The following is a 23,308-nucleotide window of genomic DNA, read 5'->3' as shown; positions in this document are numbered from 1 at the left end:
CAGAAAAGCAGAAAGCTGTTAGTGCACTCACTTTTTTTCCAAATCCTTGCCTTGTGTTCCAAATCCAGGGGCTCCGAAGTACATTTCCAATCTAAAGGAGTAGACCACGAGGAGCAGGTTTTCTTACTAATGTTACGGCAGAATGTACTAACTGCTAATCACAGCCTACGCGAGTCGTACCGATGTACCATAATTCCAGTGATCCACTTGACTCCGTGGTTAAATTAAACAAACACTGATTTATTTCCAAACATGTCCAAAACTTACATGCACGGTCAGGGATGTTAAAACACGGTAAAACACAGTCCGACACGGTAAGAAAACCGTGTGACTCCACAGCTAGCTTCTATGATTCTCACTCTGAATCTGTGGCACCATTTTGTTTTTACAGCACATGGCCAGCAATATAAACAAGGAGCGCCCTCTACAGGACATACTATACATTTATCACACATGATGAACCAGTCTGTTCTAGGCATAACAATGCAACAAAAAACAGTAATTAAACATTATTAAACTCACTAAATATGCTTATTCTGGTAATAGAATAAAAGGAATTACAAGATAATTCTTGCCCCATACAAGTTTGCATACTAATCTCTTATGTGGGACCTTGTCGAAAGCCTTCTGAAATTTAACACATCCACTGGTTCTCCCTTATCCACTCTAGATTAGATTTTTTAGATTAGATTAGATTTGTTTAGTGTCATTCAGGCCTTTCCGAAATTTCGTTTCCCTGCAGTCATACATATAATAAAAAATGACAAAAACACACAATCAACACAAATTTAACATCCACCACAGTGAGTTCACCAAACACCTCCTCACTGTGGTGGAAGGCAAAATCTTAAAGTCTCTGTCTCTTCCCTCTTTGTTCTCCCCCTGCGCCGAGGCGATCCAGGCTCCAGATGTTGTGACCCCACCGGGTGATGATAAATCCCGCGGCTCAACCGTGCTCTGCGAACGGGCCGGTTCAAACTACGCGGGTGGTCGCTGCCGCCGCCACAGCTCCGAGGCCGAGTCGGGAATCCGCTGCCGCCGCCACGGTTCCGGTGCCGAGTCGGGTCTCCGTTGCCGCTACCGCTGCCGCCGCCACAGCTCTAAGGTCGAGTCGGGTCTCCGCTGCCGCTGCCTCCGCTACAGCTCCGGGGCCGAGTCGGGTCTCCACTGCCGCTGCTGCTGCCACCGCCACAGCTTCGGGGCCGAGTCGGGTCTCCACTGCCGCTGCAGCCGCTACAGCTTCGGGGCCGAGTTGGGTCTCCGCTGCCGCTGCTGCTGCCGCCGCCACAGCTTCGGGGCCGAGTCGGGTCTCCGCTGCCGCTGCTGCTGCTGCCACCGCCACAGCTTCGGGGCCGAGTCGGGTCTCCGCTGCCGCTGCTGCTGCTGCCACCGCCACAGCTTCGGGGCCGAGTCGGGTCTCCGCTGCTGCTGCCGCTGCCACAGCTCCGGGGCCGAGTCGGGTCTCCTCTGCCGCTGCTGCTGCCGCCGCCGCCACAGCTCCGGGGCCGAGTCGGGTCTCCGCTGCCGCTGCCGCCGCCGCTGACGGCCTCGGAGCAGACGGAGATGGGGACGGGGAAAACGACAGAAAAAAAAGTCGCATCCCCCGAAGGAAGAGACCAAAACATGTTTCTCCCACCCCACCCACACACATACACAACTTAATAAAACAAAATTAACTAAAACAAGACAAAGGAACAAAAAGAAAGAAAAAAAACCAGACGGACTGCAGGTGGGCCACAGCTGTTAATCCAGCGCCGCCATAGATACATAGATACATAGAAAATAGGTGCAGGAGTAGGCCATTCGGCCCTTCGAGCCTGCACCACCATTCAATCTGATCATGGCTGATCATCCAACTCAGTATCCCGTACCTGCCTTCTCTCCATACCCCCTGATCCCTTTAGCCACAAGGGCCACATCTAACTCCCTCTTAAATATAGCCAATGAACTGGCCTCAACTACCCTCTGTGGCAGAGAGTTCCAGAGATTCACCAATCTCTGTGTGAAAAATGTTTTTCTCATCTCGGTCTTAAAGGATTTCCCCCTTATCCTTAAGCTGTGACCCCTTGTCCTCGACTTCCCCAACATCGGGAACAATCTTCCTGCATCTAGCCTGTCCAACCCCTTAAGAATTTTGAAAGTTTCTATGAGATCCCCCCCTCAGTCTCCTAAATTCTAGCGAGTATAGGCCGAGTCTATCCAGTCTTTCTTCATATGAAAGTCCTGACATCCCAGGAATCAGTCTGGTGAACCTTCTCTGCACTCCCTCTATGGCAATAATGTCCTTCCTCAGATTTGGAGACCAAAACTGTACGCAATACTCCAGGTGTGGTCTCACCAAGACTCTGTACAACTGCAGTAGAACCTCCCTGTTCCTATACTCAAATCCTTTTGCTATGAAAGCTAACATACCGGGACGACAGATGGCGCAATTGGGACGACAGATGGCACAATGGGCTAAGTGTTCGGCTGGCGACCGGAAGGTAGCCGGTTCGAATCCCGCTTGGAGTGCATACTGTCATTGTGTCCTTGGGCAAGACACTTCACCCACCTTTGCCTGTGTGTGAATGTGTGTGAGTGATTGGTGGTGGTCGGAGGGGCCATAGGCGCAGATTGGCAGCCACGCTTCCGTCAGTCTGCCCCAGGGCAGCTGTGGCTACAGAAGTAGCTTACCACCACCGAGTGTGACTGAGGAGTGAATGAATAATGCGATGTAAAGCGCCTTGAGTATTAGAAAGGCGCTATATAAATCCCATCCATTATTATTATTATTATTCGCTTTCTTCACTGCCTGCTGCACCTGCATGCCTACTTTCAATGACTGGTGTACCATGACACCCAGGTCTCGTTGCATCTCCCCTTTTCCTAATCGGCCACCATTTAGGTAATAGTCTGCTTTCCTGTTTTTGCCACCAAAGTGGATAACCTCACATTTATCCACATTATACTGCATCTGCCGAACATTTGCCCACTCACCCAGCCTATCCAAGTCTCCTTGCAGTCTCCTAGCATCCTCCTCACAGCTAACACTGCCCCCCAGCTTAGTGTCATCCGCAAACTTGGAGATGTTGCCTTCAATTCCCTCATCCAGATCATTAATATATATTGTAAATAGCTGGGGTCCCAGCACTGAGCCTTGCGGTACCCCACTAGTCACTGCCTGCCATTGTGAAAAGGACCCGTTTACTCCTACTCTTTGCTTCCTGTTTGCCAGCCAGTTCTCTATCCACATCAATACTGAACCCCCAATACCGTGTGCTTTAAGTTTGTAGACTAATCTCTTATGTGGGACCTTGTCGAAAGCCTTCTGAAAGTCCAGATACAACACATCCACTGGTTCTCCCCTATCCACTCCACTAGTTACATCCTCGAAAAATTCTATAAGATTCGTCAGACATGATTTACCTTTCGTAAATCCATGCTGACTTTGTCCAATGATTTCACCACTTTCCAAATGTGCTGCTATCCCATCTTTAATAACTGACTTTAGCAGTTTCCCCACTACCGATGTTAGACTAACTGGTCTGTAATTCCCCGTTTTCTCTCTCCCTCCCTTCTTATAAAGTGAGGTTACGTTAGCTACCCTCCAACCCTCAGGAACTACTCCAGAATCTAAAGAGTTTTGAAAAATTATCACTAATGCATCCACTATTTCTGGAGCTACTTCCTTAAGTACTCTGGGATGCAGCCTATCTGGCCCTGGGGATTTATTGGCCTTTAATCCATTCAATTTACCCAACACCACTTCCCGACTAACCTGGATTTCACTCAGTTCCTCCATCTCCTTTGACCCGCGGTCCCCTGCTATTTCCGGCAGATTATTTATGTCTTCCTTAGTGAAGACGGAACCAAAGTAGTTATTCAATTGGTCTGCCATATCCTTGTTCTCCATAATCAATTCACCTGCTTCTGACTGCAAAGGACCTACATTTGTTTTAACTAATCTCTTTCTCTTCACATATCTATAAAAACCTTTGCAGTCAGTTTTTATGTTCCCTGCCAGTTTTCTTTCATAATCTATTTTCCCTTTCCTAATTAAGCACTTTGTCCTCCTCTGCTGGTCTCTGAATTTCTCCCAGTCCTCTGGTATGCTGCTTTTTCTGGCTAATTTGTATGCTTCATCTTTTGCTTTGATACTATCCCTGATTTCCCTTGTTATCCACGGATGCACTACCCTCCCTGATTTATTCTTTTGCCAAACTGGGATGAACAATTTTTGTAGTTCATCCATGCAGTCTTTAAATGCCTTCCATTGCATATCCACCGTCAACCCTTTTAGAATTAATTGCCAGTCAATCTTGGCCAATTCACGTCTCATACCCTCAAAGTTACCTTTCTTTAAGTTCAGAACCATTGTTTCTGAATTAACAACGTCACTCTCCATCCCAATGAAGAACTCAACCATATTATGTTCACTCTTGCCCAAGGGGGCACGCACAACAAGACTGCTAACTAACCCTTCCTCATTACTCAATACCCAGTCTAGAATAGCCTGCTCTCTCGTTGGTTCCTCTACATGTTGGTTTAGAAAACTATCCCGCATACATTCCAAGAAATCCTCTTCCTCAGAACCCCTGCCAATTTGATTCACCCAATCTATATGTAGATTGAAGTCACCCGTATTAACTGTTTTACCTTTGTTGCACGCATTTCTTATTTCCTGTTTGATGCCATCCCCAACTTCACTATTACTGTTAGGTGGCCTGTACACAACACCCACTAGTGTTTTCTGCCCCTTAGTGTTTCGCAGCTCTATCCATACCGATTCCACATCCTCCAAGCTAACGTCCTTCATTTCCATTGCGTTAATCTCCTCTCTAACCAGCAACGCTACCCCACCTCCTTTTCCTTTCTGTCTATCCCTCCTGAATATTGAATATCCCTGGATGTTCAGCTCCCAGCCTTGGTCACCCTGGAGCCATGTCTCCGTGATCCCAACTATATCATAATCATTAATAGCGATCTGCATATTCAACTCATCCACCTTATTACAAATGCTCCTTGCATTGAGACACAAAGCCTTCAGGCTTGTTTTTACAAAGCTCTTACCCCTTTTACAATTATGTTGAAAAGTGGCCCTTTTTGATTTTTGCCCTGGATTTGTCTGCCTGCCACTTTTACTTTTCACCTTGCTACCTATTGCTTCCACCCCCATTTTACACCCCTCTGTCTCTCTGCTCACCCATTTAAGAACCTCACCACCTCTTATTCTCTGTTTATTATTGTTTTCTTCTTTCCCCCCTACATGTTGGGTCTGAGTGCTTTCCTTCTCTGCCTCCTGCCTCACACACTGTCTACTAGCTTTCTCTATTTGAGTCCCTCCCCCCAACCGTTCTATCCTCGAAAAATTCTATAAGATTCGTCGGACATGATTTACCTTTCATAAATCCATGCTGACTTTGTCCAATGATTTCACCACTTTCCAAATGTGCTGCTATCCCATCTTTAATAACTGACTCTAGCATTTCCCCCATTACCGATGTTAGACTAACTGGTCTGTAATTCCCCATTTTCTCTCTCCCTCCTTTTTTAAAAAGTGGGGTTACATTAGCTACCCTCCAATCCTCAGGTACTACTCCAGAATCTAAAGAGTTTTGAAAAATTATCACTAATGCATCCACTATTTCTGGGGCTACTTCCTTAAGCACTCTGGGATGCAGCCTATCTGGCCCTGGGGATTTATCGGCCTTTAATCCATTCAATTTACCAAACACCTCTTCCCGACTAACCTGGATTTCACTCAGTTCCTCCATCTCATTTGACCCCCGGTCCTCTGCTATTTCCGGCAGATTATTTATCTTCCTTAGTGAAGACAGAACCAAAATAGTTATTCAATTGGTCTGCCATGTCCTTGTTCCCCATGATCAATTCACCTGTTTCTGACTGCAAGGGACCTACATTTGTTTTAACTAATCTTTTTCTCTTCACATATCTATAAAAGATTTTGCAGACAGTTTTTATGTTCCCTGCCAGTTTTCTTTGCTAATCTATTTTCCCTTTCCTAATTAAGCAAGTTGTCCTCCTCTGCTGAACTCTGAATTTCTCCCAGTCCTCTGGTAGGCTGATTTTTCTGGCTAATTTGTATGCTTCATCTTTTGTTTTGATACTATCCCTGATTTCCCTTGTTATCCACGGATGCACTACCTTCCCTGATTTATTATTTTGCCAAACTGGGATGAACAATTGTTGTTGTTCATCCATGCGGTCTTTAAATGCCTTCCATTCCATATCCACCGTCAACCCTTTAAGAATCAATTGCCAGTCTATCGTGGCCAATTCACGTCTCATACCCTCAAAGTTACCTTTCTTTAAGTTCAGAAACCTTGTTTCTGAATTAACTATGTCACTCTCCATCCTAATGAAGAACTCAACCATATTATAGTCACTCTTGCCCAAGAGGCCACACACAACAAGACTGCTAGCTAACCCTTCCTCATTACTCAAACCTGTATGTCTTTGGAGTGTGGGAGGAAACCGGAGCATCCGGAGAAAACCCATGCGATCCTGTAGTCAGGATCGAATCCGGTTCTCTCGCGCTCTAAGGCAGCAACTCTACCGCCCTGCCACTGTGCCACCCTATAGCACATACCATCTGTGCTAAATTGGGATAGTTATCGCTATAACTTTGCATAACTTGAAAAAATATCTACGAAGTTGATGAAGCATCCATAAGGGTTTGTTTGTTTGTGTCTACATTTGTTTGGGTGAAGGTGCTGTGCACATGGCAGCCAGCCAACAGTCGCTTGTTTTTTTCTTTTTGTTTTCACTTTTAATTTCAAGTTTTTGTGTACCTTGTGTGCTGAGACTGTCGGCAGGACAATTTCCCCCCGGGGATCAATAGTTTTATCATATCTCATTGGAACATATAAGATTTTTAAGGGTTTGGACACTCTAGAGGCAGGAAACATGTTCCCGATGTTGGGGGAGTCCAGAACCAGGGGCCACAGTTTAGAATAAGGAGTAAGCTATTTAGAACAGAGACGAGGAAACACTTTTTCTTACAGAGAGTTGTGAGTCTGTGGAATTCTCTGCCTCAGAGGGTGGTGGAGGCAGGTTCTCTGGATGCTTTCAAGAGAGAGCTAGATAGGGCTCTTAAAAATAGCGGAGTCAGGGGATATGGGGAGAAGTCAGGAACGGAGTACTGATTGGGGATGATCAGCCATGATCATATTGAATGGCGGTGCTGGCTCGAAGGGCCGAATGGCCTACTCCTGCACCTATTGTCTATTGTCTATTGTCTAATTAATGATAGTTGTTGCACATTAGAAAGGGTTATTTGTGTATGTCAAGTCTAGTTTATCGTATCGTATAAATTAAATTTTGTCTCGTGTGTATTCCAGAAAATTGTGGGTACTCTATGTATAATTTGAGCCTTGGCTCGGAGGAATGAAGGAAGTTGGAAAAGTTCACAGATGCATGGAACAAATAGGGAAGCATGTTTTCCTTTTTTGCATTCAACGGCATTCTTGATGATTTAATTGGTGCATTAGTCAATCCCTGACAATGATAAACAGAAATTGGCAAGAATTGTTAAGTTCACCAACAAGACTGATCCTTATTCCCGAGTGGATAAAAGTTATTAACCTTAAATTCCATCACTGGCTCAGGAAACAAAAGTATAAGAATGGAGTTTGTAAATGCAATATGGCATTTCATATGTCCAGTCTTCCATATTCAGTATGCCATTCACACTAAACATCACCAACATTTTCAGATTCTACACTGCAGTCACTTTCCATAGGATAAATTCATGTCATCAGCTGGATTAGCATACACTGTTGCAAAAAGAAATGTGGCAGCCAACCTCTTTTAAATGCAAATATTTATGTATACTTTTGCATCGTAATCACAAAAAGGTGTCGATGGATGCTTCTTAATTATAATCCCTAGGTCATGAAAATTCATCAACCATCTATTTTATGAATGTCAACCACAGAGTATTTTAACTGTGAAGTATAAAGCTTTGTAAGCATGCAAATAATTTGCAAAAAGTAATGATCATGCATTTTGTGGGAGTGAACACTATTTACATATTCCAATACAATTCAGGCTCTAATACTTTTTTTGAAGAGCCAAGACTGAAGGGAAAAGAACATCAGCCAAGTGTGATGTTTTTAAAAGTGTGCTGACATGAGCTCAGGATATGCACATCCCTGTTAGAGTGAAGAGTGAGGCAGGCAACCGTAAGGAAGCTTGGATCATGAGGGAAATTGAGGCATTGGTCAAGAATATGAAGGATGCAGGTATAGGCAGCTGGGAGTGTATCCCTGGAACAATTTCGGGAACTGAGCAAACTAAAAAAGGTGATCAAAAGGGCAAAAGGGGGCCAGGAGATAGCTATGGCAGATAGCAGTAAGGACATTCTCATGAGATGTTATAAATACATAAAAGGAAAAAAGGATAACTAGATAGAGTGAGATCCCTCTATGGAAGATCCCTTCTGTGGAACCACAGAAGCTGGGCAAGGTCCTCAATGAGTATTTCTCCTCTGTTTTTACTGTGAAGAAAGGCAGGTGGATGAAGGAACTAGGGGCAGTCAATGGAAGAGTCTTGTGAGCAGTTAGTATTATGGTCGAAGAAATGCTGAAGGTACTATAGTGTATGAAGGTAGATGAATCACCCGGGCCTCATTAAATATATCCAAGGACATTTTGGGAAACCAGAGAGGAAAATGTGGGAGCCCTAGTTGAAATTTATGAGTTGTCATTAAATACAGGAGAGGTGCCAGAAGACAAGAGGGCAGCAAATGTTGTGCTTCTACTCAAGGATGGCTGCAGGGAAAATGCTGGTAACTAGTGAGCTTAACATCTGTAGTTGGAAAGTTACTAGAGAATATTCTGTGGATAGGATATACATGCATTTAGCTGGAAAAGGGCTGAGTAGAGATAGTCAGCATGGGGTTGTACGTGGAAGGTCTTGTCTCACAAATATGATTGAGTTTTTTGAGGATGTGACCAAAAAGGTTGATGAGGGCAGAGCTGTAGATGTTGTATATATGGACTTCAGCAAAGCATTCGACAAGGTTCCAGATGGTAGGCTGCTCTGGAAGGTTAGATTGCATGGGATCCAAGGAGAGATAGCTGAATGGATTGAAAATTGGCTTCATGTAAGGAAGCACAGGTGGAAGGTTGCTTCTGGGGCAGGAGGCCTGTGACTAGTGGTGTGCATCAGGGTTCGGTGCTGGGCACATTACTGTTTGTCATCTATATCAATGATTTGGATGAGAATGTACATGGCAAGATTAGCAAGTTTGCTGATGATATAAAAGTGTGTGGTATTGCAGATAGTGAAGATGGTTGTGAAAAATTGCAGAAGGATCTTGATTGGTTGGCCAGGTGGGCTGAGGAATGGTGGAATTGAATACAGGGAAATGTGAGGTGTTGCATGTTGTGAAATCTAACATGGGCATTCCATTACCATTACAATATCTCCATCCAGGTCCCTGCTAGCAAGTGACACGGTGGTGCAGTGATTGGTGCTGCTACCTCAGAGCTCCATGGATCTGGGTTCAATCCTGATGATGGGTGCTGTCTGTAAATTGTTTGCACGTGCTCAATGTTTCTATGTTCTTTTCTACCAGGTCATCTGGTTTCCTTTCTTATTCCAAAAATGTGCTGGTAACTCAACTGCCTGGTGTAAATTACCCCCTTGGTATAATTAATTGCAGAATTGAGTAATGGGAGCTGGCATGGACCAAATGTATTGTAATAAGTAGCAAACTCATTTACAGCTGAACTCAACCACACCCACACTGCAAAATAATCCATTACAATTATGTGTAGGGAGGAACTGCAGATGCTGGTTTGAATCGAAGACAGACAAAAAAAGCTGGAGTAACTCAGCAGGACAGGCAGCATCTCTGGAGAGAAGGAATGGGTGACGTTTTGGGTCGAGACCTTCTTAATACAATTAAGCATTCCTTTGTCACTTTCAGAGTTGATTATTTTATTTCCCTCCTCGTGAGCATCCCACCTTGTATCCTCCTGACGTTTAAACTCATCCAAGACACTGCACACATATTCAATCTCACACCAAGTCTTATAATCCCTCTGTTTGTTGACCCATATTGGCTCTTGATCCAACAATGCTTCCATTTAAAGTTTGCATCCTTTCACAGATCCTTCTACCAACTTATTCCAGTATTACTACCTGATGTGGTATCCATTCTCCTGTGCTTCTGGTTTCTTGCTTATTCGTGACTTTCATCACTTTATCATTGGTATCCAGCTAACTTAGGAATTTTCTTCCTGAACCTTCCATCTCTTTATTTCTTTCTCTACCTTTAAAACACCCTTCAAAAACTAACTTTGATGATGATCCTGATTGTCTAATCTAACATATTATAAAGTGGTTCAAACCCCTTTTTTATATTATTCCATTATGGAGCCTCTGGATATTTTACTGTATTTAAAGTGTTAAACAAAAGTGAGCTATTGCTTTGCTTTGCGAGTTGTTGCCTCTTCCAGGCAGCTCTGCAGTGTAACAAAACTTAAGTACATTGCCTAGGCATTTATGCAGAAGGCATGCTGAATGCTTAAAGTGTGGTTGAGGTGTTTGAGCTGTTCTTTAATGGTTTTGCAATGCATTTACCAAATATATCTTCAATAACTCCATACCATCTCTCCCTACCCCATGCACAAGCTTTTTGCAAATGGACAGTGTACCAAAGGTGAAGGTACAGCAACGGGTTTGGGCTAGTACGGCATATCAGTATAAAAGAGGCTGGCACAATGAGTTCAAATCAGTTAAATCAACAATGTTAGTGATACACCTATACCAGTATTAAGGAACTTCCACCTCTTCTTGGTACGACATAATTACCATGGGCCAGCAAAAACTGCAAGCCTAAGCAACAAGCAAAATATAAAGCTTTAATCTATACATTCTTCCAATGTTGAACATTGGTTCTGCATGGACGTCAGGAGCTCTTTTTTTTCCAGAACCTTGCCTTAATTTTGTGTAAAGGGTGAGTTTCCCATGCAAGGAAAACAATACATCATTCAGCCCATCAAGTCCATTACCAGCTCCCAGAATAATCAGATCAATCTCAAACGTCGCCTATTTCCTTCGCTCCATAGATGCTGCTGCACCTGCTGAGTTTCTCCAGCATTTTTGTGTACCTTCGATCTTCCAGCATCTGCAGTTCCTTCTTGAACACTCAATCCCCTACTTGTTTCCCCAAAAACATCTTTCTCTCATTCACCTGCCACCCAGCTACACCAGGGACAATTTCACTAGCCAATTAATGTACCAGCAGGTCTTTGAGATGTGGAAGGAAATAGTGAATGTGATGTGTTACATCCGGGTGTGATGACTCCAGGATCCCATAAATCCTATCAGTACTGATACTAACATTTCAGAAATTTCAGAAATGACATTGTTTCAGGTACAACTGATGTTGATCAGAATAGAATCAAGCATATGCGATAGATCAGGAGTATTTAGTACTGAAAACTAAACCAGTCACTTCAATCTCTAAGTCCAGCAGATTTGCCAAAGATATGAAGAAAAAAATAGCACGGGGTTGAATGTTATTTGCTTCCAAGAAAATTCTGTTATTACGTATTTAAATGCTCAATAATGCAAATAATATTTCTCTTAGATGTCAGAATATGGTACTATCACAATGTTTAAGAAGCATTTTGATAGGTACATGGATAGAATATGTTTAGAGGGATATGGGCCAAACGCAGGCAGGTGGGACGTGTAGATGGGGCATGTTGATCGGCATGAGCAAGTTGGACCAAAGGGCCTGTTTCAACGCTGTATGACGCTATAACTCTAATGTATAAGCTACTGGTGAGGAAACATTTTCCTTCTATTGGTATTCCTCTTCTGAGAGAAAGAATGTGCAACTTTTTGAGCGTTAATCAAATTTGCAAGCCTCAAATTCTATGGCTTAGAAAGTCTTTGATGCACAGAATGTCACATTGATGTATTGGTGTGCAAACAACACTTTGGGAGAGACTTTAACTATTGTGCACCATATATTGTGCATATACACTTTACACGGAGAAATACCTGTCATTTATGCAAAAATAAACAATGAAACTGCAGCGATAAGACCAGGCATTGGGTAGTCTTTGGCCATTGGCAAATCATCTACACCAGCCACTGATATACATTACAATAGCATATACCAATGTAATTCACATCTAACAGCTTGAACATATTAAACAAGTTTGACCAAATCCCAAATAGTAAAGGTCCAACACTATAAATGGGTCATTTTGTGATCATTCCGGTTCAAGCCCCACTCTCATTCCACCCTCTCTCACATGGGGAGAGGTTGGAATTCGAGTGGAACCTTTTCACTGGTAAAAAAAACAGCAAATGGATTCAAAAATATTCAAACTAATTAAAACAAAAATCGCTAAAAATCAAACAGGTCAACATAAAAATTAGAAGTGAAAAACAAATTTAAAACATGTAAAAACACACAAGAGTTAAAACACCTGAACACATTTAACAAAACACACTGGGCAGATTCCCCAGTGTAATTGTTATGGAAGTGCTACAAAATGTACACTTCACTACTGAACTCAATAAGGAATCCAATGTTTGAGCACAGTCAGGAAATTAGAAATAAATAGTGGGCAGCTAATGTGAACTTGCTGAGAAATATACTAATGCAAGGAAAAGCCAATATTTTTCCCAAACGCTGAACCAATTTCTTAATATAATTTTGATTGGGAGACAACTGTTGGCTAAAAGAGCTTCCTTTCTGTCCACATGAGAGGAGAGATGGATTCTCAGTGTAATGTTACATCGAACAGACTCCCCTTGTGACAATGAAACCAATCTTGAGAACTACAGTGAAGTACTGGCCTGGACCTTTGTGCTGGAGTCCCTGGAAGTGAGGTACCATGAAAGAACAATACTCCAGCTGAGAACTAACCAATGATTTATAATTTCCCATACCTCTTATATATAAATCCCATATGATTTGTCAGCGCCTTTCTCAACATTTCTGCTATCTTAAAGTATTTTATTTGAGTCATGATTAAACCATTTATTTCATATTGCTTCTCGCTATCCCTTCCAAAACGTGTCACTTCAAACTGCTCTGCAAATAATCTAACCCATTGGTGGTGAGGATGATGTCAAGGCCGACATAGTCATAGAATCTTAGAGTCATACAGCACGGAAACAGGCCCTTTGGCCCAACTCGTCTATGCCGACCAAGATGCCGATCTAAGCTAGTCCCATTTGCCTTCATTTGGCCAATATCCCCCTAAACCTTTTTATCCATTTACTTATCCCAGTGCAGTTTAAATGTTGTTATAGTACCTGTCTCAAATACCTCGTCTCGCCATTCCATTAACCTACCACCCTCTGAGTGAAAAAATTGCCATTCAAGTTCCTATTGAATCAATTCCCCTTATCATTTTATACATATCCATAAGATCTCCCCTTAATCTCCTGCGCTCCAAGGAATAATGTCCTAGCTTGCCCAATCTCCGCCTATAGCTCAGGGCCTGACAATATCCTTGTAAATCTTCTCTGAACTCCAGCTTAATAACACCCTGCCTATAGCAAGGTGACCAAAGCAGAACACAATTCCGAGTGGAGGCGCCATTGAGTGTGGCAGCCTCACCAGCAGCTGTCTGTCCTTTCACCCTTTCTGTTATTTTCAATCTGTCTTAAAGTTTGTCTTTGGAGGTCTTTTAGTCTTTTTTTATGTGGGGGGTGGGGGGAGGGGAAGGGGAAAACTGTTTCCCAGTCACTACCTGGTCGAGGATGCATCTTTTCTCCGAGCCGCATCTTCGCCCCTTGCGGCCTACCATCTGGATTGGCGCGACCTTTCCTGCCAGAGGTTCAGCACCAGCACAGCACTAAATTGCATCACGGAGCGGGTGATGCCTTACCGGGGATCGCTGAGTTGGAGCTCCGGAGGGCCTGCCGACTTTAACAGCGTGGAACTGTGGTCTGTGGAGCTTCCAGCCGTGGGCGGCGCTGACTTTAACATCGTGGAGGTCTGGGATCTTTCGCTGAGGATCGCCAGTGATGGAGCTCCGCCCAGCTCGGCCTGTGGACTTTGGGAGTCACAGTCTCCGGCGAGATGTGGCCAATTCGGAACTCCAAACCGCTGAGAGTGTTCTTCCGTTCCGACGTCGGAGTTCCGGTGAGAGGGCCTGAAACATCGGGCCACAATTGCGGCGATTGCAGAGGGCACAAAGAGTCCCCGACCACGAGTGAACAAGGGGAAGAGGACTGAACTTTATTGCCTTCCCTCATAGTGGGAAACGTTGATTCCGCTGTGAGGGATGTTCATGTTAAATTCTATAATGTTGTGTTCATTTTATTTTATTTGTGAGCTGCAAGGTAACTCAAATTTCACTGCACCAATTGGTGTATGTGACAATAAATGTAACTTGAACTTGAACTTTAACTTGAATACTCCAAATGCGGCTTCACCAAAATCCTGTACGACTGTCACATAATATCCCACCTGTTATACTCAACACCCGACCAGTGAAGACCAAAGTACTAAAATACTTAATCACCACCCTATCTACCTGTGATGTCACTTTCATGGAACTATGTACATGTATTCTGACATCCCTGTGCTCTACAACCCTCCCTATGACCCTGCCATTCACTATGAAGGTCCTAGCCTGGTTTGACAATCCAAAATGCAGCGCCTCATATTGTCCACATTAAATTCCACTTGCCATTTCTCAGTCCACTTGACCAGCTGATCAAGATCCTGCTGTAATTTTTGATAACCATCTACATTGTTTACAATACCACTTACATACCACCTCATCTACACACTTACTAATCGTGCCTTGTAAATTTTTGTGATCTAATCTTCCTGAGCAGCCAACCATACGGAATCTTTTCAAAGTCCTTGCTGAATTTCATGTAGAGAATGTCTATGGCCTTGCCTTCATACCTTTTTGGTTACTTTTTTTAAAAACTCAATCAAATTTGTGAGACACGATCTCCCACCTCAAGACCATTCTGACTATTCGTAATCAGCCTCTGTCTATCCAAATGCATATATATCTTATACCTCAGAATCCTCTCCAGTAACTTACATACCACAGATATTAGGCTCTGGTTGATAGTTCCCAAGCTTTACCTTACAGCTCTTCTTAAATAGAGGCACAACGTTAGCCACCCTCCAGTCATTTCACCTCACTTGTGTCTAACGACGATTCTCAGCTCTCTGCAATTTCTTCTCCAGCTTCCCACAGTGTCCTTGGATAAACTGATCAGGCCTGGGAAATTTAGACTGTTCAGTTTAGTTTATTGTCACGTGTACTGTGGCCCAGTGAAAAGCTTTTGTTGCATGCTATCCACTCAGCAAATAGACAATACATGATTACAATCAAGCCATTTAGTGTGTACAGAATCATGATATGGGCATAACATTTAGTGCAAGGTAAAGTCAGCAATGTCCGATCAAGGATCGCCCGAGGGTCACCAAAGTAGTTCAGCATTACTCTCTTAGTTGTGGTAGGATTATTCAGTTGTCTGATAACAGCTGGGAAGCTACCTTTACATGCCTTAGGAAGTCCAGAACCTCCTCCACCGTAATATGGACTGTCCTCAAGACATCTCCATTATCTGTTCCAAGTTCCATTGGCTTCATGTCTTTCTCCAAAGCAATAGCACAGGACAAATGTTCATGCAATGTGCACTATCAGTGATACAGGAGAACAGGAACAGGCCATTCATCCCTTTAAGCCTGCTCCACCATTCAATACAATCATAGCTTATATTATTTATTATATACAATCACAACATAATTCCTGAACTTTTGATGCCTTACGTGATGCTGTACCAACTATTAAATGCACATGTAATTACTCACCTTGGTTATTTAAATAGCACTTCCCAAATTCATGACACTCACCACCAAGGAGAAGAAGTGCAGCATGCATATGGGAGCATTACCCCGTTTGCAGGTCACACCCACTGTCTCCCCAAGTCACACACCGTCCAGAACTTGAAAAAGTATGGCATGTCCTTTATGGTCATCGTATCCTGACACTATATCCCAAATAACGTGCGGAAAGTACTTTCACTAGAAGGAATGCAGCAGTCCAATTAGATTGGGCTCATGATTGTGTTCAATTCTAGGCACTGTGTTATAGGAAAGATGTTGTCAAGCTGGAAATGGTACAGAGAATATTTATGAGGATGTTGCCAGGACTAGAGAGTCTGAGCTATAGGCAAAGGTTGAATAGGCTGGGACTCTATTCCTTGAGCACAGGAGGATGAGGGGTAATCTTATGCAGGTGTATGAAATCATGAGAGGAAAAGATTGGGTAGATGTACAGTCTCTTGCCCAGAGTAGGTGAATCAAGGACCAGAGGACACAGGCTTAAGGTGAATGGGAAAAGATTTAATAGGAATCCGAGGGGTAACTTTTTCACACAACGGGTGGTGAATGTATGGAACAAGCTGCCAGAGGAGGTAGTTGAGGCTGGGACTATCCCAACATTTAAGCAGCAGTTAGACAGGTGCACGGATAGGACAGATTTGGAGGGATATGGACCAAATGCAGGCAGGTGCAACTAGTATAGCTGGGACATGTTGGCTGGTGAGGGCAAGTTAGGTTGAAGTACGTGTTTTCACACAGTATCACTTTATGACTCTATGACTCTGTAAACATAGGACTTGTCTGATGTCCAGATTTAATATAAATATAAAATCAGTTTAACTAGGCCTCTTGTTGGGCATAGACATTGTGGACCAAAAGGCCCATCCTTGTGCTGTACTGTTCTATGTTCTATGCATATATATTTGTTTAACATTTCCAGTTTGGCTGGGGATGGGGAGGAAGGGAAAATGCATATGGTTAAAGAAAAATGAAATTGTAACTAAATGAGACCGTCATAGTCATTAGTGACAATTTCTTATGCTCTATTTTCTATTCCGCCAGCGCAATTACACATAGTTTGGTTTATATTGCTTCCTTGTAATAAACAAAATAGGGGAACCCCTTATCAAAATTCCAGCTTCATTGTCAAGATACTCGACACTTAGTTTGTGATAATTGTCGCTGATGAACACATTGAGTAAATAACCCTGCTCTCTCTTTCAATAGCTCACTGGGTTAAAAACTGCTCCTTTAAGAAATCAAGGCTCACTTTGTGTGCACTTGTGTGGCTGATGTCCTAAGTCTTATACGGGACAAGAATTCAACTCTAAATTGCATTCTCTATGCGCGCCCCCAATCTGACTTTCCTTTAAATGTTTTCAATTAACGTTTGGCAACGGCAGGAGAGAACCAAACGTTTCCCAGGCTGAAATATGGACAACCGGCAGGGAAGATCTCAGCAGGAGAGGAATTTCATTTAAAAAGCGCATAATAATTCAACGACTTCTATCCAGCCTTTAAGTCCTTTATTGGTTACTGGGATGAAGCGACTCTTGGGGATTTGCAATGACTAATGATTTGATGAGATATGTACAAGGTTTGTTTTGGCCGGAACATTCAGTGATTAACTGCTTGTCACTGACAATAATCGAACTTTTGGAATTTCAATGGCTATGACTATTAATACCCTTGATACCGTTAGATTCATATAGTTCCTTTCTTATTGTTTTGAAAGGCCAAGAACTTTTTTTCAATGTCAAAATTTATTAACACTTAATCTCCCTCAAAGTCTCCCTATATAGATGCCTTGGGGCATGTAGGATTACTCAAATCACCATATATAGTCAGTTAACCAAGGAGATATAAAGAAATAGCAAGATGTAAAAAAATAATCATAGGATTAATCGTTATTAACTTCCGAAAATTACTCTACTTCAATCAGTGCAGATTTACAAGATTACTGTTGATAATCTAAAATTCACATGTTGATAGATTAGGCCATTGGGAAACATTTCCGTCACTGTCTTTGCCCAAGTCTCTCCTTTCCCTTTCCCTTCTCTCCATCCTACTTTAAAACTAAACTCATCAACAATGTATCCTTGTTTTTGATGTCGTATAAAACTCGGTCGCCATTTCTCCCTGGAAGAGACACCGACTCCGGACTGGTCAAGACAACATACTCCAGGTCGGGAAAAGTACAGATGCAATATTTGGGACCTCGGGTCATTATATTGCTTCCAGGTAGCGAAATTGCAAGATCGTCAACTCCTTGATTTGTAGTGAAAAATTCTCTCCGTGTTACTCTTTTTTAAAAAGTCATACGTAAATTTATGTTGGGCATTGAAATGCCATCAGTTCTTTAAAAAAATAAAGCACAACATATACATTTGCTCTACTGACTCGAAAATGTCCTGTTCTGAATCATTTTTTTAAAGTCAAAGCTGCCACTTTGATTTAATCACATCCAAAACATGTCGAGATCAAACCTTTGAAACGAGAAAAGGTTTTATAATCCAGTTAGAATGGTTGGTGTCCGGCTCCCCGTGTCCTGGGAGCATTCCACTTTCTGGAGCAAGAGAGTTAGTGGCGTGGGTGGGGGTTGGGGCGAGGGGATTATAGATTAGCTGAAGAAACGTTTCATTTCAAGTTTTAACAATGATTTGGAATTCGAGAATAACATCGGCGTATCACTGTTATGGACATGTCTTCGTCATAAACCTAGTCAAACATTGTTTGATGAAGCTTATGATGAACATGTTCTTTTGGATATTTGCCAATGGACAGATCTACGTGAAGCAGAGGTGAAATAGTACGGATACTTCAGATCCGTTTGCTGTCGGCCATTTCCTTGAAGTATTATGTGTTTCCGTGGGTCTTTCACTTGCTCACGTCTGTGTTATTGTTCATGGTGTTTTCTGTAATTTATTTCCGTCACCGTTTTACAACTATTTTAACAGACGAGTAAACGTCCTCGTTATATATATATTCACAGTCACCACCGTCAGAGCAATCTTAAATGGCAGAGCGCCCTATACAGAGCTGTATAAATCTAATCAAAGATAGTCGTCTGGGCGGTTAATTGGCATGTTATTTCAATTATCTTATTTTGAACACTGGTGGTTTCATAATCCCCTTTCATGGCATTGAATTCCAATTCTTTTTTTCAAATTCTCAACACAGGCACGAAACCTCAACCACCATTCTCGTTTTTGTCACAATTAATATATTCCACATGCACGCAAACGTATCACAAATTGTAACCAATAGTTCGAAAGATATTTTTCCACATATGCTGATTATTTCCTCTTCTTTACTGAAAACAGGTTAACAAACACGTCCATGTTTCTAACAGCACTGATAAACATTTTAATGTTGTGACCCAGGAGGTTAGAGGTCTCTGGTGCATCAAATTATTGAGCACATTTCGATCCCCAACACTTCTTAAATTGGTCATTTTGCTGCTCCGTGACCTGTGAAATGGGTTCAGGGGGCAAGCAGACAGGTATTATGTGCTATAAATTCAGGCCCAAGCTTTCGCTTATTGAGTTTCTTTCCCAAATATGTTGATCCAGTTGTTCTCCTGGGAGGAGAAGACGTCAAGGTTGAAGGAGGGGGAGATTTATTTGGGACTCCCCGTCCTTGTACCTCTCTGTTTGTTTATCTTTAAGTGATGATAAATGATGGTCATTTGACAGCACGAAGCACCTAATGAATTTTCGCCAGTAATAGGGGTTTCAGGGCTGGCTTTATTTTGAAACGGTCTGCTCCAGTTTGCACAGCGTTGTGTGTTTCTCAACGGTTCAAACTGGACCAGTCAACAACTGGCAGGCAGGTAGAGCGGGAGAGACTTTGAAACAACATATTAATTACAGCATGCGCGCTGAAAACGTAAACATACTTGAACCCCACAAAAGTTTTTTTTACACAAAGTGGCACCGGATTTGCATTTAAAGAGATTGACATATTCAGAATCACTGGATGTAAACTGTTTGGAGGCAGGAGAGCAGAGAAAAATACAATTTTAACTCGTTGCAAGAAAGAAGGGAACTGATAGCAGTTATGTAATGATTAACACGGTTCTCCAGAGGTGTTCTTGGTATTTGGCGTCCGGGCATCTTTGATTGATAAAACATTGTTTCATCCATGCGCAAAACAATGATTTCACAGCCTGGCTACTTTGACATTGCTGTGCTTTGACGTTCTCCATTGTGGGGTGTTGTTTAGGGTTATTGAACTGAAGCAATCCGATGAATGAGCAAGGATTGCAATCAAACAGGAGACGCAAAATACAACTTTCAGAAACTTGGATCTTTTTTCTTGGTCAAGTTCCTCTGTCGGAACATGCTTCCCCCACCCCCACCCACAAACAACTGTATAGTTACTGTTACAAAGATCCCAGACACACGCACAAATGTATCCGGAGACACACACGCACCGGCCTAACAAAATGACCTTGATGCTGGTTTTCATAACACAAGCAATACATTGAAATACATTGAAAAGATTTGCTCTCCTAAAAAGGGGAAACTTGTAATGAATAAGGAGAGTTTAAGTAGGGGGAGTGCTTTGAGCCAGAAATCATGACCAGCAGGCAAGTCTGAAAATGCAGCTGGATGTGAAGAGCCAGATTCAGGGCGATTGTTCCCTGTAGTGTATAGTGGCTTGAAGATGGAGTGAAGTGTTTTAATAAAGAGGCTGGGTCTATAGGAGAGAGTCTATGGGGTGAGACCCCTGTGTGAGAGCAGAACAAAGAGCACATTTCTCTCAGATTCCCCCATCATCTCCATTGCTGACAGTGAGTTAGCACTCAGAGCGCTGCCTCCACTCCTGGATGCGCACTTCTCAGCGCTTTGCCAATAAAAACTTGCTGACACGGGGCATAACTTAATTTTCACGGTGCCGGGACAGCTGTATCGTGTAATCTGCCGTGGCATGCCATTAAAACTTCAATGCCTTTAGTGACCCAGAAGCGAAACTAGACCATGGAGAGCTTTTGAAAGGGACTCAATCTCCACGATTTATGAGCCGGCATCAAAAAAAAACAAAAAAACAGAATCTCGCAACAATCTCCCAGTTCCTTTTACAGATGTGATCGTAATAATTTTGCCTGAACGCGGATGAAAGTAAACAAGATCCAGAATGATCAACCTATGCCGATGATCTCTTGTTTTTTAATAGTCTCTCATGCACTCAATGGGCTGAGGCGAGACTCTATTAAAGTGACCCCCCAGGGCCACGGGGCAAATTGCGCCAGTTGTTTCTCGAAGGTATTCATTATTCACACATTCATTTCCTTCTTTATGTGTCTTCTTTCATCGTTTACGCCGCGCCGGGGTCCTCGGGTCCGGAGAACAATCACCGTACAGTCTCCAAGAAAAGAAAGAAAAACGGGGTCATAAATATGTTAAATTGGTGCGCAGTTTAAGTGGCTTTGTAAACGACATAAATAGACCCTTAGAGTAATTAATGAATAAGAAACAGAGCAAGGCAAGGAGTCCAAAAGGGGGGAAAAGGTAGTTCTCTCTTTTGTAAGAAATGTTTAGCATCCTGAAGTGAGTGCACATGCAACTATTGAAATCACACAGTCACTGCGGGAAGGGAAATGGCAAACCTTTAAACACAATCTTAAAAGCTTCCAAATTAGTTTAGTGGTCACCTGGGTTATTGAATTATTAGTGTGGTGACTTGCTAGCGGGGTATTGAAATTTCAATAGAGAACAGGAAAACTGTTTTGGAAGTTTTTTTCATAATATAGAGACTGCTTCGAAAGTTGTGTTCGATTATCTCAAGCCAACAGCTCCTAAAGTCTTCCCTCGGATACACACCCCTGTTCAATTCTAATAGCGCGATGTAAAATAGCACATTCTGGGAAACACTTGCAACTGTTTGTCAGCAGGCACGAATCCTCTGCATAAGACTAGTGTCATTTATTGACAACAGTTAAACTTTTAAAATAATTTTAAAAAGTAGCATTTTTAATGTCAACTTCCTGTGTTGGAAACACAGTAGCCCAATAAAGACATTAGTGGTGATAATAACAGCATTAAAACCAGGCCTGACCCTTCACAGGCGCACCATAAATCAAGTGTAAAAGTCACGGTGTTAACTTTAGAAAGGGTCACTGGGTTGGGATCAGGGTCAGAAAAAGGGGAGAAAGAGGATTGGAAAAAAGAATGACAGGAGAGTGGTGAGCAGGTGAAAGAGAAATGATAAAACAAGGGGTGGAAACTACAACACGATGTCTAACCAGATCTTTAAAAACAAAACTTTAATATTGGCTGCCTTAGAATGTGGCAAGTATTACTAGGGCATGAAGTAAGTTATTTGTTGGACTCATTCGGTACAAACCACTTGTGAGAAACACACATTAAAAACATATTATCATTGGGAACTATTAGTTGTATTCACCATATCAGACTGATGTTTAAATTCTGCATTTCATGAATTGTTCTTCTTATTAAAATGGGAAAACATTACATCTCTTTTCTTAAATGCTTATAATATCAAATTGTTCACTCAGAAAATATGAGCAAATATTCTGATTTAAAATTGTAAGATGAAATTTTAAAAAAAGGACAAAGGTAAAATGACAAGAAAATATTATTACTTCTGCTGTTATGATTAGATTGGGCATTTAACTAATCTATACTCTTAAACACAGGAATCACTGCGCAGAACAGCAGCGTTCAATCACCTATTGTTGCAAATTCAAAGAAGCACTATGCGAATGAGTAACAGAGTGATATAGAGTCATAGAGTGATACAGTGTGGAAACAGGCCCTTCGGCCCAACTCGCCCACACCGGCCAACAATGTTCCAGCTACACGAGTCCCACTTGCCTACGCTTGGTCCATATCCTTCCAAACCTGTCCTATCCATGTACCCGTGGAACTGTTTCTTAAACGATGGTATAGTCGTTTCAACTACCTCCTCTGGCAGCTTGATCCATATACCCACCATCCTTTGTGTGAAGATGTTACCCCTCGGATTCCTATTAAATCTTTTCCCCTTCACCTTGAACCTATGTCCTCTGGTCCTCGATTCCCCTATTCTGGGCAAGAGACTCTGTGCATCTACCCAATCTATTCCTCTCATAATTTTGTACACCCCTATAAGATCACCCCTCATCCTCCTGCGCTCCAAGGAATAGAGACTCAGCCTACTCAACCTCTCCCTGTAGCTCACACCCTCTAGTCCTAACAACATCCTCGTAAATCTTTTTTGCACCCTTTCAAGCTTGACAATACCTTTCCTATGACATGGTGCCCAGAACTGAACACAATATTCTAAATGCTGTCTCTCCAACATCATAAACAACTGCAACATGACCTCCCAACGTCTATACTCAATACTCTGACTGAGAAGACCAAAGTGCCATAAAACCTGCGACGACGTTCACGAAACCATGCACCTGCACTCATAGATCCCTCTGCTGTACAATGCTCCCCAGAGGCCTACCGTTTACCATGTAAA

At 42.5% G+C, this 23,308-nt stretch overlaps 1 long non-coding RNA gene across 1 annotated transcript; it reads left to right on the top strand.

Moving 5' to 3' along the window:
• On the top strand, positions 1-22,962 carry LOC116970951. Its single transcript, XR_004411363.1, has 4 exons — positions 1-584; positions 9,159-9,162; positions 19,615-19,622; positions 22,952-22,962. It is a non-coding gene; the product is annotated as an uncharacterized LOC116970951 (long non-coding RNA).
• Positions 22,963-23,308: the final 346 nt, after the last annotated feature.

Source organism: Amblyraja radiata, chromosome 3, assembly GCF_010909765.2.
Source record: "Amblyraja radiata isolate CabotCenter1 chromosome 3, sAmbRad1.1.pri, whole genome shotgun sequence".
NCBI lineage: Eukaryota > Metazoa > Chordata > Chondrichthyes > Rajiformes > Rajidae > Amblyraja > Amblyraja radiata.
This window is presented reverse-complemented; position numbering and strand designations above follow the sequence as displayed.